The 13,795-nt window shown below is 41.1% G+C and overlaps 2 protein-coding genes across 4 annotated transcripts in view; one reads left to right on the top strand and one right to left on the bottom strand.

Annotated features, from left to right (window-relative positions):
• fbxo9 (F-box protein 9) overlaps nt 1–2,752 on the bottom strand; it is a 95,792-nt gene extending 93,040 nt beyond the window's left edge. The window contains exons 1-2 of the mRNA XM_043679725.2: nt 2,573–2,752; nt 1,501–1,526 (exon numbers count right to left, since the gene is read on the bottom strand). The gene's annotated coding sequence lies outside the window, so the exon portion shown is untranslated. The remainder of the gene's footprint in view (nt 1–1,500; nt 1,527–2,572) is intronic.
• Nucleotides 2,753–3,143: 391 nt separating this feature from the next.
• Nucleotides 3,144–13,795, top strand: part of LOC122542185 (serine/threonine-protein kinase ICK-like) — a 79,698-nt gene continuing 69,046 nt past the window's right edge. Inside the window, exons 1-2 of one of the 3 annotated variants that reach the window (XM_087978387.1) lie at nt 3,144–3,335; nt 9,103–9,176. The gene's annotated coding sequence lies outside the window, so the exon portion shown is untranslated. The remainder of the gene's footprint in view (nt 3,336–9,102; nt 9,177–13,795) is intronic. The other 2 variants (XM_087978384.1, XM_043679648.2) reach the window with 2 other exon arrangements.

Below are 13,795 nucleotides of genomic sequence, written 5' to 3'. Positions count from 1 at the left end.
TATTCCAGGGATCAGGTTTGAATCCTACAATTGGACTGAAAAATTCAATCCAATAAAAATCTCGAATTAAGAGTTTAATGATGACCATAAATCAGTTGTCGATTGTTGGAAAAAAAACCTACCTGGTTTATTAATGTCCTTTAGGGAAGGAAACCGCCATCCTTATCCGGTCTGGCCTACATGTGACTCCAGACCCACAGCAATGTGGTTTACTTTTAATTGCCCTCTGGGTAATTAGGCAAGGGCAATAAATGCCAGCCCAGCCAGCAATGCCCTCATCCCATGAAAGAATAAAACAAAAATTCACTAGATTGAGAAAGTACCAACAAACATCATATTACCATTCTAAGAACATCTGTATGACCAAGTTAATGGCAGATCTGGGATATTTTAAGTACAGTATTTATGAGGAGTGGTACTGTCCATTAACATGGGGCGGTTTAAGAAAACAAAATACTCATTTTGGTTGATGTGTTGAAGTCACAATACTTCCTTTTAACTTACTATTTTCAAAATTTGCCAAATAAGCAACAGCATCAGACAGTCTGTTATGCTGTAAGCATCTAGGAGAAAGTGAGGACTGCAGATGCTGGAGATCAGAGCTGAAAATGTGTTGCTGGAAAAGCGCAGCAGGTCAGGCAGCACCCAAGGAGCAGGAGAATCGATGTTTCGGGCATTAGCCCTTCTTCAGGAATGAGGAAAGTGTGCTAAGCAGGCTAAGATAAAAGATAGGGAGGAGGGACTTGGGGGAGGGGCATTGGAAATGCGATAGGTGAAAGGAGGTTAAGGTGAGGGTGATAGGCCGGAGTGGGAGTGGGAGTGGGGGTGGGGGCGGAGAGGGAACGTTTCAAAGAACATCTCTGGGACATCTGGACCAACCCAACCACCCCATGGCTCAACACTTCAACTCCCCCTCACACTCCACCAAGGACATGCAGGTCCTTGGACTCCTCCATCGCCAGACCATAGCAACACGACGGCTAGAGGAAGAGCGCCTCATCTTCTGCCTAGGAACCCTCCAACCACAAGGGATGAACTCAGATTTCTCCAGCTTCCTCATTTCCCCTCCCCCCCCCACCTTGTCTCAGTCCCAACCCTCGAACTCTGCACCACCTTCCTAACCTGCAATCTTCTTTCTGACCTCTCCGCCCCCACCCCCACTCCGGTCTATCACCCTCACCTTAACCTCCTTCCACCGATCGCATTTCCAACGCTCCAAGTCCCTCCTCCCTACCTTTTATCTTAGCCTGCTTGGCACACTTTCCTCATTCCCGAAGGGCTCATGCCCGAAACGTCGATTCTCCTGCTCCTTGGATGCTGCCTGACCTGCTGCGCTTTTCCAGCAACACATTTTCAGCTCATGCTGTAAGCATCGCCAGAATGTATACGATAAAAATCTATTCATCTCATGGTCATACCATGTGACAAAAAACTTTGGCAAGCTATATTATTAGTAAACTACACTATTATAAACTGTTAAATAAAAAGGAAAGTGCTTACTTTTTTTGCAATAGACAGCTTTAGATCTGTGAAAAGAAAGCATTAAAGTTATATTGGAACTATCCAACTTTCAGATTGCTGCTTTGTTTTGCATATCAGCGTTTTGGCTGGGTCATCCTTTGGTTGATAAAATACGAGAGTTGATAAAGTGTGGTGCTGGAAAAAGCACAGCGGATCAGACAGCATCCATGAAGCAGGAGAGTCGATCTCTCCCGCTCCTCAGATGCTGCTTGACCCCAATACTGATTCTCCAGCATTTGCAGTCCGCAATATCCTTTATAAAACACAAACCTTTTAAATTTTAAAACCGCTTCGTCTTTTTTTTTAAGAGAAAAAAATTACTACAAATCATCATTATGGATCTCTCACTCTAAATCAACAATATCTTACACTACCTCACTGACAGTTACCTACATCAAGGCATTCTGCAGTTTCACCTGACTGACAGGTAAAATATTGTAACCTGTTTTATTTGGGCAGCTTCCAAAGTCAAGAATAGTTGACATGGAAAATGCATCAGAACTGAAGGACACGAGATGCCTGTTTTGGCAACTTGGGGACAGATGTGCCAATCCTGTGGGCACACGTTTAATTCAGATCATCACAATCAGTGCACATCACCTGAGGCAGGTCAGAAACTCTTTCACTGCCTTTCCCTGGCACACTCTGCATTTCTTTTTAAGAAAATGGAACAGTTTAACAGGGGAGACCAATCCACTGGGCTGTCAAACTAAAATAGAGAATTACTGCATTGGCATTCAGCTCCCAAGTAGATTGGTTTTGAATTGTTGCCACCCCATCTTACTCATAACGATGCCCTATCGTCTTATACATATTTATATTATGTATCTTTAAAAAACAGAGGTCAAACAGCCAGAATGGGTTGCAGGCCAGCCGAGCTGTGATTTTGCAGGTCAGTAATGAGCAGGTTGGAGGATCACACACACCTTTCCTCCTCCTCCCCACCTCAGTGAGTGCAGCCGCGGGCTCGCCCTGTCACCCACCCACTCTCTCTCTCTCTCACACACACACACACGAGGAGGGAACACCGCCGCCGTCTTGCCGTGTTTACCATATCTTAGAAAGGGCCTGCCGACCTCCCGGAGAGTAACCAAGCCTGACAGAGCTGAACGATCGGAGATTATTGCAGTTCTCGGTCGGAGAAGCGAACCACACAATCCAGGAAAATACGAGCTCTCCACACGGCAGCCATGTCGCGAATTCGGAGTTGAGGGGCGGGGTGTGGAGCTGGTGATGAGTCACCCTAACCCTTCCGACCCGCCGAAGTCAGGCAGCATCAAACCCTCCTCCTCCTCTGCGCCGACGGCGGACAACTGGAGGACGGGGGCGAGCGCGCACACCCAGTCGACAAAACCTGCCCCGCGAGCACGCCGCCACAGTACGAGTCAGAGCAAGCCTACCGCGCATGCGTCGCGTCCTTCCCGCATACAGTAAAGCCTATTTCATCTCCGCTATCCAGTGAGCATTGTGCACGCGCCATCCTCCTTCCGAACTTGCGTGCGGGTTCGCCCCATTCAAACGTGTCTGACGCGTGCGCTATGGTGCTACTCGGGTGTTTGGGGAGAGGGAGGGAGCGGTACTGAAGGGAGGAGGAGGAGGAGGAGGAGGAGGAGGAGCTTCGTCTCCCGGGAAAAGACACATCTGTGCTGCCGCCATGTTAGGCCAGAGTGAAACAGTAGGACTAATAGTTGTAGTAGCAGCAGTGGGAGGAGGTGGTCTTAGCTTGTGATGTGTACTCCGTCTAACATTCCGAGTTTTTTTTCACTCTTCAATCACGTTGGCTCAATTAAGTGGTTCTGGGCTCTCGGCAAGTGGTAAGGGCAGTTTTGTTTTCATTTTGTTGACTGTCATTCCCGTCATGACCCAGTACCATGTCATATGTGTGTGTTTTTAGTTACTCCCTTTGAAACTGTATTTGCACTTTCGTGGTCAGGCAAAACTTTAAAAAGATAATTACGCGCACGTGGATGTTAGGGACTTCTTAAACTGCCTTCAACTCATTTCGTGTTACTTTGACATTTATTGTTGTTAACCAGGGCATTTCAGTTCCTGCAGCAGTTCTTGGCTGAGCTGCTGTCATTCTGTCTGTCCGACAGTATGAACAATTAAACACTTTTCAGCATTATTCTCTTCTCTAACTTGGATTAAAAATTGGCGGGGGCTCCTGGAATCAGAATAGAAAATACAAGAAATACGATGCTGATATCCAAAAAATTAAGAAACTCCTTGAAGCTGAAGCCAGTCTGTTTTCTGCGTTGTGGAAACATTACCTCGACTTCTGTTATTGCTCCAGAAGCTTCAAGACGTCAAAGCACTTTAAAATAGCTCAGGTATATTCGAGGTACTTAGCCCTTGGTGTGATGAAATGTACCATATGAAGTAATCAAATGATCAACTTAGTTGTGTTGGATGTTGACCCTGGGAGAAGTACTCGGCATTCAAAATAATTCCACAGGATTTCTCATGTCTACCTGTAGACAAGTGGGACCTCGGGTCTCATCAACCATCAACTCATTAAGATTGATATTCCCAATCCATGTTTGCATAGCGCTGCATCCTATTGCTCTCTTCAGATTGTACTTCTGTGAGGAATGTAGGAAATGGGAGCAAGAGTAGGCCATCTGGCATCTTGGCTATGCGACCTAACTTGTTAGCATGTCCTGCATTATCCTTCCATTCCTCTATTCTTAATATCTAGTATTCTAATGATCTCTGTCCTTAGCATGCTTGATGGCCAAGCTTTCACAGTCCTCTGGGCTAGAGAATTCCAAAGATTCATCTTCCTTTGGGTGAAGAAATGCCTCCTTGTCTCAGTCCTAAATGGTGTTCATCTTCATTCTGAAGCCATTCCCCTCATTTAAAATGTTCCACCAAGTGCAACACATTTCGGGCGGCTCAGTGATTAGCACTGTGGCCTCCCCACCAGGGACCCAGGTTCGTTTCCAGCCTTAGGTGACTGTCTGAGTGGAGTTTGCACATTCTCCTCGTGTCTATGTCAGTTTCCTCCCACAGTCAAAGATCTGCATGTTGGTGAATTGGCCATGCTCAGTTGTCCATACTGTTCAGGAATGTGTACGTTAGGCACATTAGTCACGGGAAATATAGGATAGGGGAATGGATCTGGGTGGGATACTCTTCGGAGGGTCACTGTGGACTTGTTGGGCCAAATGGTCTGTTTTCATACTGTAGGGATTCTATTATATCTCTAGAATTGAGCTCTGAAAGAATTGTTTTAACTGAAATCACCACTCATTCTTTTAAATGCCAGATAATTCATGCCAGCAAATTCTCTTCAATTTTCCCTTGTAAGACATTCTTGCCATGCGAGGGATCGGCCTGCTAAACCTTTGTCACACTCCCTCCATGCACATGACATGAATATTTTTAATGAGCTGTATTTGATGTATCTTTGGAGCAGGTAGGACTTGAACTATGGCCTCTGGCCCAGAGGCAGGGATACTACCGCTGCATTACAAGGCCCTCTATCAACTACATATCATTCCTTGGGTAAGGAGACCATAACTGCACATGATGCTCTCAATGCGGTCTCATCAAGGCTCTACACAATAGAAACGTGACCTTTTTTTACTACTTACTACTGGTTTTTAGTAACTTATGAACAAAAACATTTAATGGTAAGGTGCTGGGGAGTGTTGCTGAGCAAAGAGACCTTGGAGTGCAGGTTCATAATTCCTTGAAAGTGGAGTCTTTGGTACATAGGATAGTGAAGAAGGTGTTTAGTATGCGTTCCTTTATTGGTCAGGCCATTGAGTATAGGAGTTGGGAGGACATGTTGCAGCTGTAAAGGACATTAGTTAGGCCACTTTTGGAATATTGTGTGCAATTCTGGTTCCCTTTCTAGAGGAAGGATGTTGTGAAACTTGAATGTCACCAGAATGGGAGGGTTTGAGCTACAGGGAAAGGTGGAATAGGCTGGGGCTGTTTTTGCTGCAGCATCGGAGGCTGAAGGGTGACCTTACAGAAGTTTATAAAATATGAGGAGCATGGATAAGGTAAATAGACAGTCTTTTCCCTGGGTTGGGGATGCCAGAACTAGAGGACAGAGGTTTAAAGTGAGAGGGGAAAGACTTGGAAGGGACCAAAGGGGTGACTTTTTCATGAAAAGGGTAGTGCGTGTATGGAATGAGTTGCAAGAGGAAGTGGTGCAGGCTGGTACAGTTACAACATTCAAAAGACATTTGTTCTAAAACAGCAGCTAATGAACTTGAAAGACACTATACAGACCACAAGCAAAACTGATGTCACTTACAAAATGCCGTGTAAGAACTGTAACAAACAGTACATTGGACAAACGGGCAGAAAACTAGCCACAAAACAACATGACCCTCTCTCACTAATATCCTTACATACAGATAAGGAAGGCCACCACGTCGACCGGGACAACACATCCATCTTAGGACAAGCCAAACAGACACGCACGAGAATTTCTAGAAGTGTGGAATTCCAACCGGAACTCCATCAACAAACACATCGAGTTAGACCCCATCTACCACCCCCTGAGAAAAAGAACAGGAAATTACATCACCACAGGAAATAACATCGCCAACTCAAAGAAACCCAAACATAGAAAGCAGGAATCATGTACACTGCTTTGCCTGAGGCCCACTGAAAATGTTACCTAGTAGGGTGATGAAATATCTGGAAATGAACCTCTCAGCTCAGCGAGCAAACCTACATCCATTTGGGTATATATATGAATAGGAAGGGTTTAGAGGCATATGGGCCAAGTGCTGGCAAATGGGATTAGATTAATTTAGGATATTTGGTCGGCATGGACGAGTTGGACCGAAGGGTCTGTTTCATATATCTCTATGACTCTAAACACTCTCCACTCTTGTGGAAAAGCAACAGAAATGTAAAAGTTTCATTTTTTTTTTCTGTGTTACATTCTGTATGCCATGTTCTTACTTACTCCTCAAGCTTATCTGCCTCCCTTTGAAGACTGTTTGCATTTGCTTCACTATGCACATGCGCGTCTAGTTCTTTGTTAGCAAACCTGGAAATATTACATTTGGGCTTCACATGCTAATCATTATAGATTGTGATCAGTCCAAGCACAGATCTTTGTGGTACCTCACTAGTCACAGTCTGTCAACTGAGCATGACTTGTTTATTCTTATTGACTTGTGTTTTACTCATTAACCAGTTCTCAATCTATGGCAATCCTGAAGGATCTTTTGGTACATTGGTACTGTCCCTACCTTTGGTATAGCCGATCTGTATACAAGTTCCACCTGCTTTCGTGGTGTATCATAACATGTCTAAACAAGTTGATTTCAAAATTAGAAGTCTTGTGGGACAGTGGTAAGTGCCTACCCCAAGGCAAGAAGTGCTGTCTTGATGTTCCATCTGCTCTGTGTCAAAACATGTTCAAAAGGTTGATTAAAATAACCATTGGGCTGTATCTCCTGACACCCAACAAAAGCTTCACATTTCGCATGTGGATGATCTGTGTATGCACACTCTGTTAGTTTGAAACAAAACCTGTCAGCATCTAAATGTGCGTAATAAATATGAGTGAATGGGATGAAATTATGTCATTGATTGATGTACTGCATGTGCACGTTTTGCACATGCGTATTGAGAGCATTTTGGGACTGTCAACAGGCATTGTCTAACTGTTACACCCAATCCTGTGTACTGTATTGTTGCTTTGCAACCTCCTGAATGGAACCTTATCAAAAGTCTTCAGAAGATTGGAAGGTGTCTAATGTTGTGCCATTATTTAAGAGAGGCTGTGAGGAAACACCAGTTAATACAGACCAGTTGGTCTGATATCAATAGTGGGCAAGTTGTTGAAGGGGATGATAAGACACAGAATTTACTTGCATTTGGAAAGACAAGGACTGAATCGGGATAGTCAACATTGTTTGTGTGCGGAAAAGCATGTCTCTCAAATTTGACTGAGTTTTTTTGAAGAGTTGACCACAAAGATAGATGAATGCGGAGTGGTAGATGTCTACATGGTCTTTGACAAGATTCCACACGGTAGATTGGTTCATCAGATTAGATCACATGGGATCCAGAGAGAACTTGCCCATTGGATACAAAGTTAGCTTGATGGTAGGAGACAGAGGGTGGTGATATAGATCTGTTGCTTGGAATGGATACCTGTGACCAGAGGTGTGCTGTGAGATATGTTGCTAGGCCCACTGTTTTTTCTCATTTATATAAAAATTTTGGATAGAATTTAGGAGGAATGATTCATAAGTTTGTGGATGACACCAAAATTGTTAGTATAGTGAACAGTGAAGAAGGTGTCTAAGAGTACAATGAGATCTTGACCAGCTGGGCCAATGGGCTGACGAGTGATTGGTGGAGTTTAATTGAGTTAAATGCGAGGTGTTGCATTTTGGGAAGACTAACCAAGGCAAGAATTAGTTAATGGTAGGGCCCTCGGGAGTGTTAAACAGAGACTGAGGAGTGCAGGTACATAGTGTGGTATCACAAGTAGACAGCGTGGTAAAAAGGCATTTGGTACGTTAGCCTTAATTGGTCAGAACATTAAATATTGGAGTTGGGATGTCATGTTGTGTCTGAACAAGACATTTGTGAGTCTGCATTTCTTTTTAAAATTGTAGAAGAATCCCTGCAGTGTATCGGCAGGCCAGTTGGCCCATTGAGTCCACACTGATGCTCCAGAGAGCATCCCATCCTCCCAACCTATCCCTGTCACCCTGTATTTCCCATAGTTAATCCACCTAGCCTGCACATCTCTGGACACTGAGGGCAATTTAGCATGGCCAATCCACCTAACCTGCACATTTTTGGACTGTGGAATGAAAGCGGAGCACCTGGAGGAAACCCATGCTGACACAAAGAGAATGTGCAGATTTCAGACAGACAGTCGCCCAAGGCGTTTGGAGTATTGAATACCATTCTAATCATCCTGCTATGGAAAGGGTGAAAGAAAAACTGATTTATAAGAATGTTACCGAGACTGGAGAGTTTGAGTTGCAAGGAGAGGTTGAGTAAGCTGGGACATTTTTCCCTGGAGAATGGAAGCTGAGGGGGTGATCTTACAGAGGTTTGTAAAATCATGACATCGAGATAAGGTGATGAAGTGAGGTCCCCCCCCCCCCCAGGGTAGGGGATTTGAAAACTAGAGGGCATAGGTTTAAGGTAAGAAGGGAAAGATTTAGAAGGGTCCTGAGGGACAACTTGTTCACTCAGAGGATGTTGCGTATGAGGAATGAATTGCCTGAGGAAGTGGTAGAGGCAGATACAAGTTTTAGAAGTATATGGGTCAACTCCGTCTTGAGACTAATTCAGTTTAGGAAACCTGGTTGGCATGGACAAGTTGGACTGAACGGTCTATTTCCATGCTGAATGACACTAAATCCAAATTCTCCATATTTATGCATTCCCCCACCCTCCATTCATCTATTCTGCTCAGTATACACTCAACAGGTTTGTCAAGCATGAGTCCCTTTGTATAAATTTAAGATGCTTCTGTATAGTCCTACCATGACTTTACAAGTATGTAGTTAATGCACCCTTTAATTAATTATCTAAAAATTTGTAGTTCACAGTTTCCCCTCTCCCTCCTTTCTTAAATAGTGGGGTTACATTTGATACCTTCCAACCCGCGCAAATTGTTCCAGAATCTAGAATTGTTGAAGATGGCTACCAAAGTAAGTTGATGTAGAAATCTTGTTTTAGAATCCCTGAATTACTTTCTCCCATCTTATCTTAATTTGCTTGCTTTCCTGTAGTAATACTACACTTCTTGAACACTAGATTTTTTGTGTTTGTAATTTTCCACCGTTTTATCTCTGCTTCCTTCCTACTTTTAAAACTGGCCCTTGTCTTTCTCTGAAATGTGCCTTCTAACTCAATGTTTTGACATGTTTTTCTGCATGTTATCAAGTTGTTTAAAATCACTATCTTGTGCTGCACCTAATGAATTGTTTCTCCTGGGAATTTTTGAATAGTAAAATCCCTTGCCTCTCTTCTCTGAATTGAATTATTTTCAACATTTGTATTAGAAGACCCAGAAACCAAGAAAATGATCATGTGCGTGTGGATTAAAATCTTGTCTAATATCGGTGGGTATGTAAATTTGTATTATTTCTGCGCTGGTCATTTGACCTAATGATTCTACAGTTCAAAGTAGTATTCCTCAGTAGTTGAACCACCTAACACTATAGTAAATTGTTAATTTTCAAAAAAGTAGGTATTAAAGCTATAGTTTGCCTTTGAAAACAAGTTAGTGCTAGGTACACTTGTGTACATTGCTAGTTCAGCATCTGCATGTAAAAAGAAGTGTCAGCATTGTGTTTTGTCAATAGTTCTGAATGTAAACCGGAATATTCAAACAAACCGTAGGTTGCCTAGCAGCTAGCTATTTGGCCACCTTTGTATGTTAGTACAGTTTATCGATTACAGACTCAGTAAGTTTAAATTAAATGTCAGCTTTTCAGTTATTTAAGTAGTCCTTTTGTGTAAATCAGGAAACCAAATTCACTGTGCCTATGTAGATATTGTGTGAAATGTTGAACATATTATGTTTATAATTGTAATAGAGATATCCCATTCTTTCTGGTACCGTAATAAGAGTTTTAACTGCATATTGTATAAATTATTGTTCAAGATTAATCTCAGTAAATAATCATAAGACTTGTCATTACACTTATTTGGTGAACTAGTACCCAAACTCGAAAATATGGCCCAACATACATCAGTGTATTTTATGCACATCACACATCTTTGTGATGTTAACTATGATAGATTGTACCTGCTATGGCTTACGCTAGTGATATCTGTATGGCATACAAGTACTAAACTCTCAATGCTCATTTGAGACTACATATGAATTTGGTAAGACACAACGTACACTTGGTTTGTTTCAGTCTGAGTGCAATAATTTCACGTCCAGCATGATGCTTTTTCAAAATCCTCGCATCCAAACACTTTCATTGTTGCATTGGAATTATTGCTGCACATTTCAAAGTGACATGTGCTTGTGTTTAGTGAATCTGTTTATACAGAATCTCCAGTCACACTTGATAACTTTTGTTTTCTGATCATATATTTTAACAAGTTCAGTAAATAACTTTTTGCATAGCTCTAAGTTCCCCTCCTGCCAGTAATTAGCATTGTTCATTCATGAAAGTCATACTGAAAATAGTCCTTCATTATCTTCCGAAATGCATTAAAAGTATTGTTTGTTGAGTAAAGAAGTTGGAAATGGTGGATACGTTCTGATGCCAAACAATGCCAATATATTCTTTTAGTGCAATAAAATATTAAATGGGAATCCTGAAGCTTTGCAATAGGATCAAAAATGAGCACAAAATAGTTAGTATATTCACATTATTTCTCCAACGTATTCAATGGTAGAATGCTGGTGACCTTGCTATTATTGTAGAACATGCTCTAAGCAGAATTTTGTGGCTTGGACTCCAATTTAGACACGCTCAAAGGAATCAAACCGAACAAATCCCTCAGGATAGATATAGTTATTCTACCAAAGGTATTTTCACAGTGCAGGATTCTACTTGAAGGCGGTCATCTAATTTTCCAACAATTACTATTCCATGTTTTGACCAGGAACTAAAATTTTGGGAATGAATTTGCATACCCATATATGTTTGGGTTTATCCTGTCAAATCAAGGGAGCTGATTCTCTAACACTGACACGGCAAGCCAATCATTTGGATTTTAATTTTCTCATGAAATCTATGCTACTTTTAATTGCACTGAAATGGATGGCTTGCAGCCCATTTCAGAAAATATTTAAGGGTCAACCATATTGCAGTGGTTTGGTGTCCCTTTTGGGCTGAGCTGGATAAAGGCAGGAGATGATCTTCCCTAAAAGACACTAATGAACCAAAAATTGGCCTTTTCAATATGGTAGTTTCATAGTTCCATTTTCTTAGTCTTCACAGTACTCAGCAGAATCTTTGCAATTGCACTTTGAAGTTTCTGTGCTTGATTAATCTATACTTGTTTCAAATAATGCAGACAAATAGCAATTTCATACTTTAATGAAGTTGCGTCTTTTAAGATTAAGGGAAATAAGCTTCTAGCTTAGCTTTACACGCAATTCAGCTTTGTGGCTGTTTCTGCATTACGACTTGCACACCTTCTGTTTGCCTTGATGCCAAATATGCCATTATACGCAAGTTGCCCAAATTTGTGTTCAAGGCATAACTAAATATAGAAATCAAAAAGTTGCTATCAGAGAGATGAAATTCCACACTCAAACTTTGATCAGTAAATAAAATCTGAGGTAGTAAAATTCCACCCATGTAGTTCATTTTCAGTGCCAGAAAAACTGACTAAAATGAAACTTTTAAAATCACATTGAAGGAATGCTAAGACATGAAATGAATTGACTATGTTTCTTTTGGTGACTTAACTTCATATTTACAGTTTAAATGCAGGAACCTAGTTACTTGGTGTATTTGAGTGGGAAGGCAGAAAGTGAAGTGCTGTTTTGGCAAAACTAATGGTGGAATTGAGTCTCTCTGATAGCAACTTTGATTTCCATCTTTAGTCATGCCTTGCAGTTACTTTGAATGAAAATTTGGGTAACTTACATGTAATGGTGTATTTGGCATCAAGACAAACAGAAGGCATGAAAGTCGTAATGCAAAAACAGCCAGGAAGCTAAATTGCATGCAAAGATAAGTTAGAATCCATTAAAAATTCCCAATACCTGTATACTTATTGTCACATTTGGAAAGTGTCAGCTGCAGTTGTGACTGATTCCTGAAGAATGCCTTTGGGGGCACCTAAAACAGAAAATACTTTGCAAGTTTCTTCCTGCCCAGTCGGCTGTTTTACATATGGTGGAAAGGAAGCATCAAAGCTCAACGTAATGCAAAATTTTGTGGCAGCTTTATTTTATTCACTCTTGATCTGCGACATTCAAAAGTGACGTGAGCACATTTTAAATAAATAATTGCATAAAATTATGTTCTTTGAGAACAGAAGAATAGCTGTAAAAATAATATTAAACTCCATTCATGAAGTAAATTTATGTGTAGCAGCATAATCTGAACTTTTCTGCAGTTAGCACATTGTTAAACATGCAGCCTTTTGACCGAGATGTATTTATGTTTTCAATAGTAATTTTACTACTGCTTTGATTTCAGAACAGTTCAGTGAAGATTGGTATAATTTACTGATGGCCATTTCCCCAAGACCATTAATTCATGGTTATATTTATATTAGTTCCCATAGAAGTGAGCACTTTTCATTATATTTTACGTCTGTTTTTTGGCTTTGTGGCTCATGGGTGAACAGGATATATAAGGAGATAAGAGATGAATATTAGAGTTCTGGATTGTTTGGACTTCACAGCGGTTAGAACTCAGATGTCCAGCAAGAATACGAGTTGTTTGAGTTCAAGGTAATGAAGACATGGGTAAGAACATAAGTATTGGAAATAAAGTGGAGAATACAATTTAATATTCTCGTTGCACTGAATGTTATCCTATAAATTGCTCTATTCGCATTGTCATTTGGTCTTGTTGGACATAAACACTCCAATCCGTAAAACAATTTTTGGTGTTATTCTATATATAGTAAATAAGTGTTCAAGTATATGAGGATTTGCAACGGACACTTTCTAAACTGCTCAGAGAGTAGTAAGGGTATGGAATGCTTTGCCTGCATCGGTAGTAGATTGGCCAAGTTTAAGTGCATTTAAGTCGTCATTGGACAGGCATATGGACGTACATGGAATAGTGTAGGTGGATATCAGATTAATATGACAGGGCAGCGCAACATCGAGGGCCGAAGGGCCTGTACTGCGCTGTAATGTTGTAAGTCTAAATAAGCTTCATACCACTATCATATGTTGTGTATTGAAATCCCAGGCTTCAAAACAGTTTTGAACAGCAAAGTGCTAGTCTAATATGGAATGCTAAGAAATTAAGAAAAAGTGTTGGTAGATTAATGTCTCTTGTGACATAGGCTAAGCTGTCTGATTATATTTTAGGGGATTAGGTTTAGGTCATCTTGACAAAAGCTGAATGTAATCACTTCTGGGTTATACAGTAAACAGGATATTTTGTATTGTGTCCATTAATGCAGTGATAAAACATTATAAAAATGATGAATTTACTTGAAAGTAAATGTCTGGGAGTCAGTTAAAATTCACTTGAGCGATACTGTTATTGCAAGTCTGTGGTAGAAGCTCAACAGATTTTTAAAAAGCATAATGAAGGCTGTATGGATCAGGTTAAAGGGTAGGTTGTGTGCCAAAGCATGATGTTACCATTTCTGTAGCAGAAAGAAGAAA

Source organism: Chiloscyllium plagiosum, unplaced genomic scaffold, assembly GCF_037043375.1.
Source record: "Chiloscyllium plagiosum isolate Xiang-an unplaced genomic scaffold, Cpla_swu_hap1 HiC_scaffold_3, whole genome shotgun sequence".
NCBI lineage: Eukaryota > Metazoa > Chordata > Chondrichthyes > Orectolobiformes > Hemiscylliidae > Chiloscyllium > Chiloscyllium plagiosum.
This window is presented reverse-complemented; position numbering and strand designations above follow the sequence as displayed.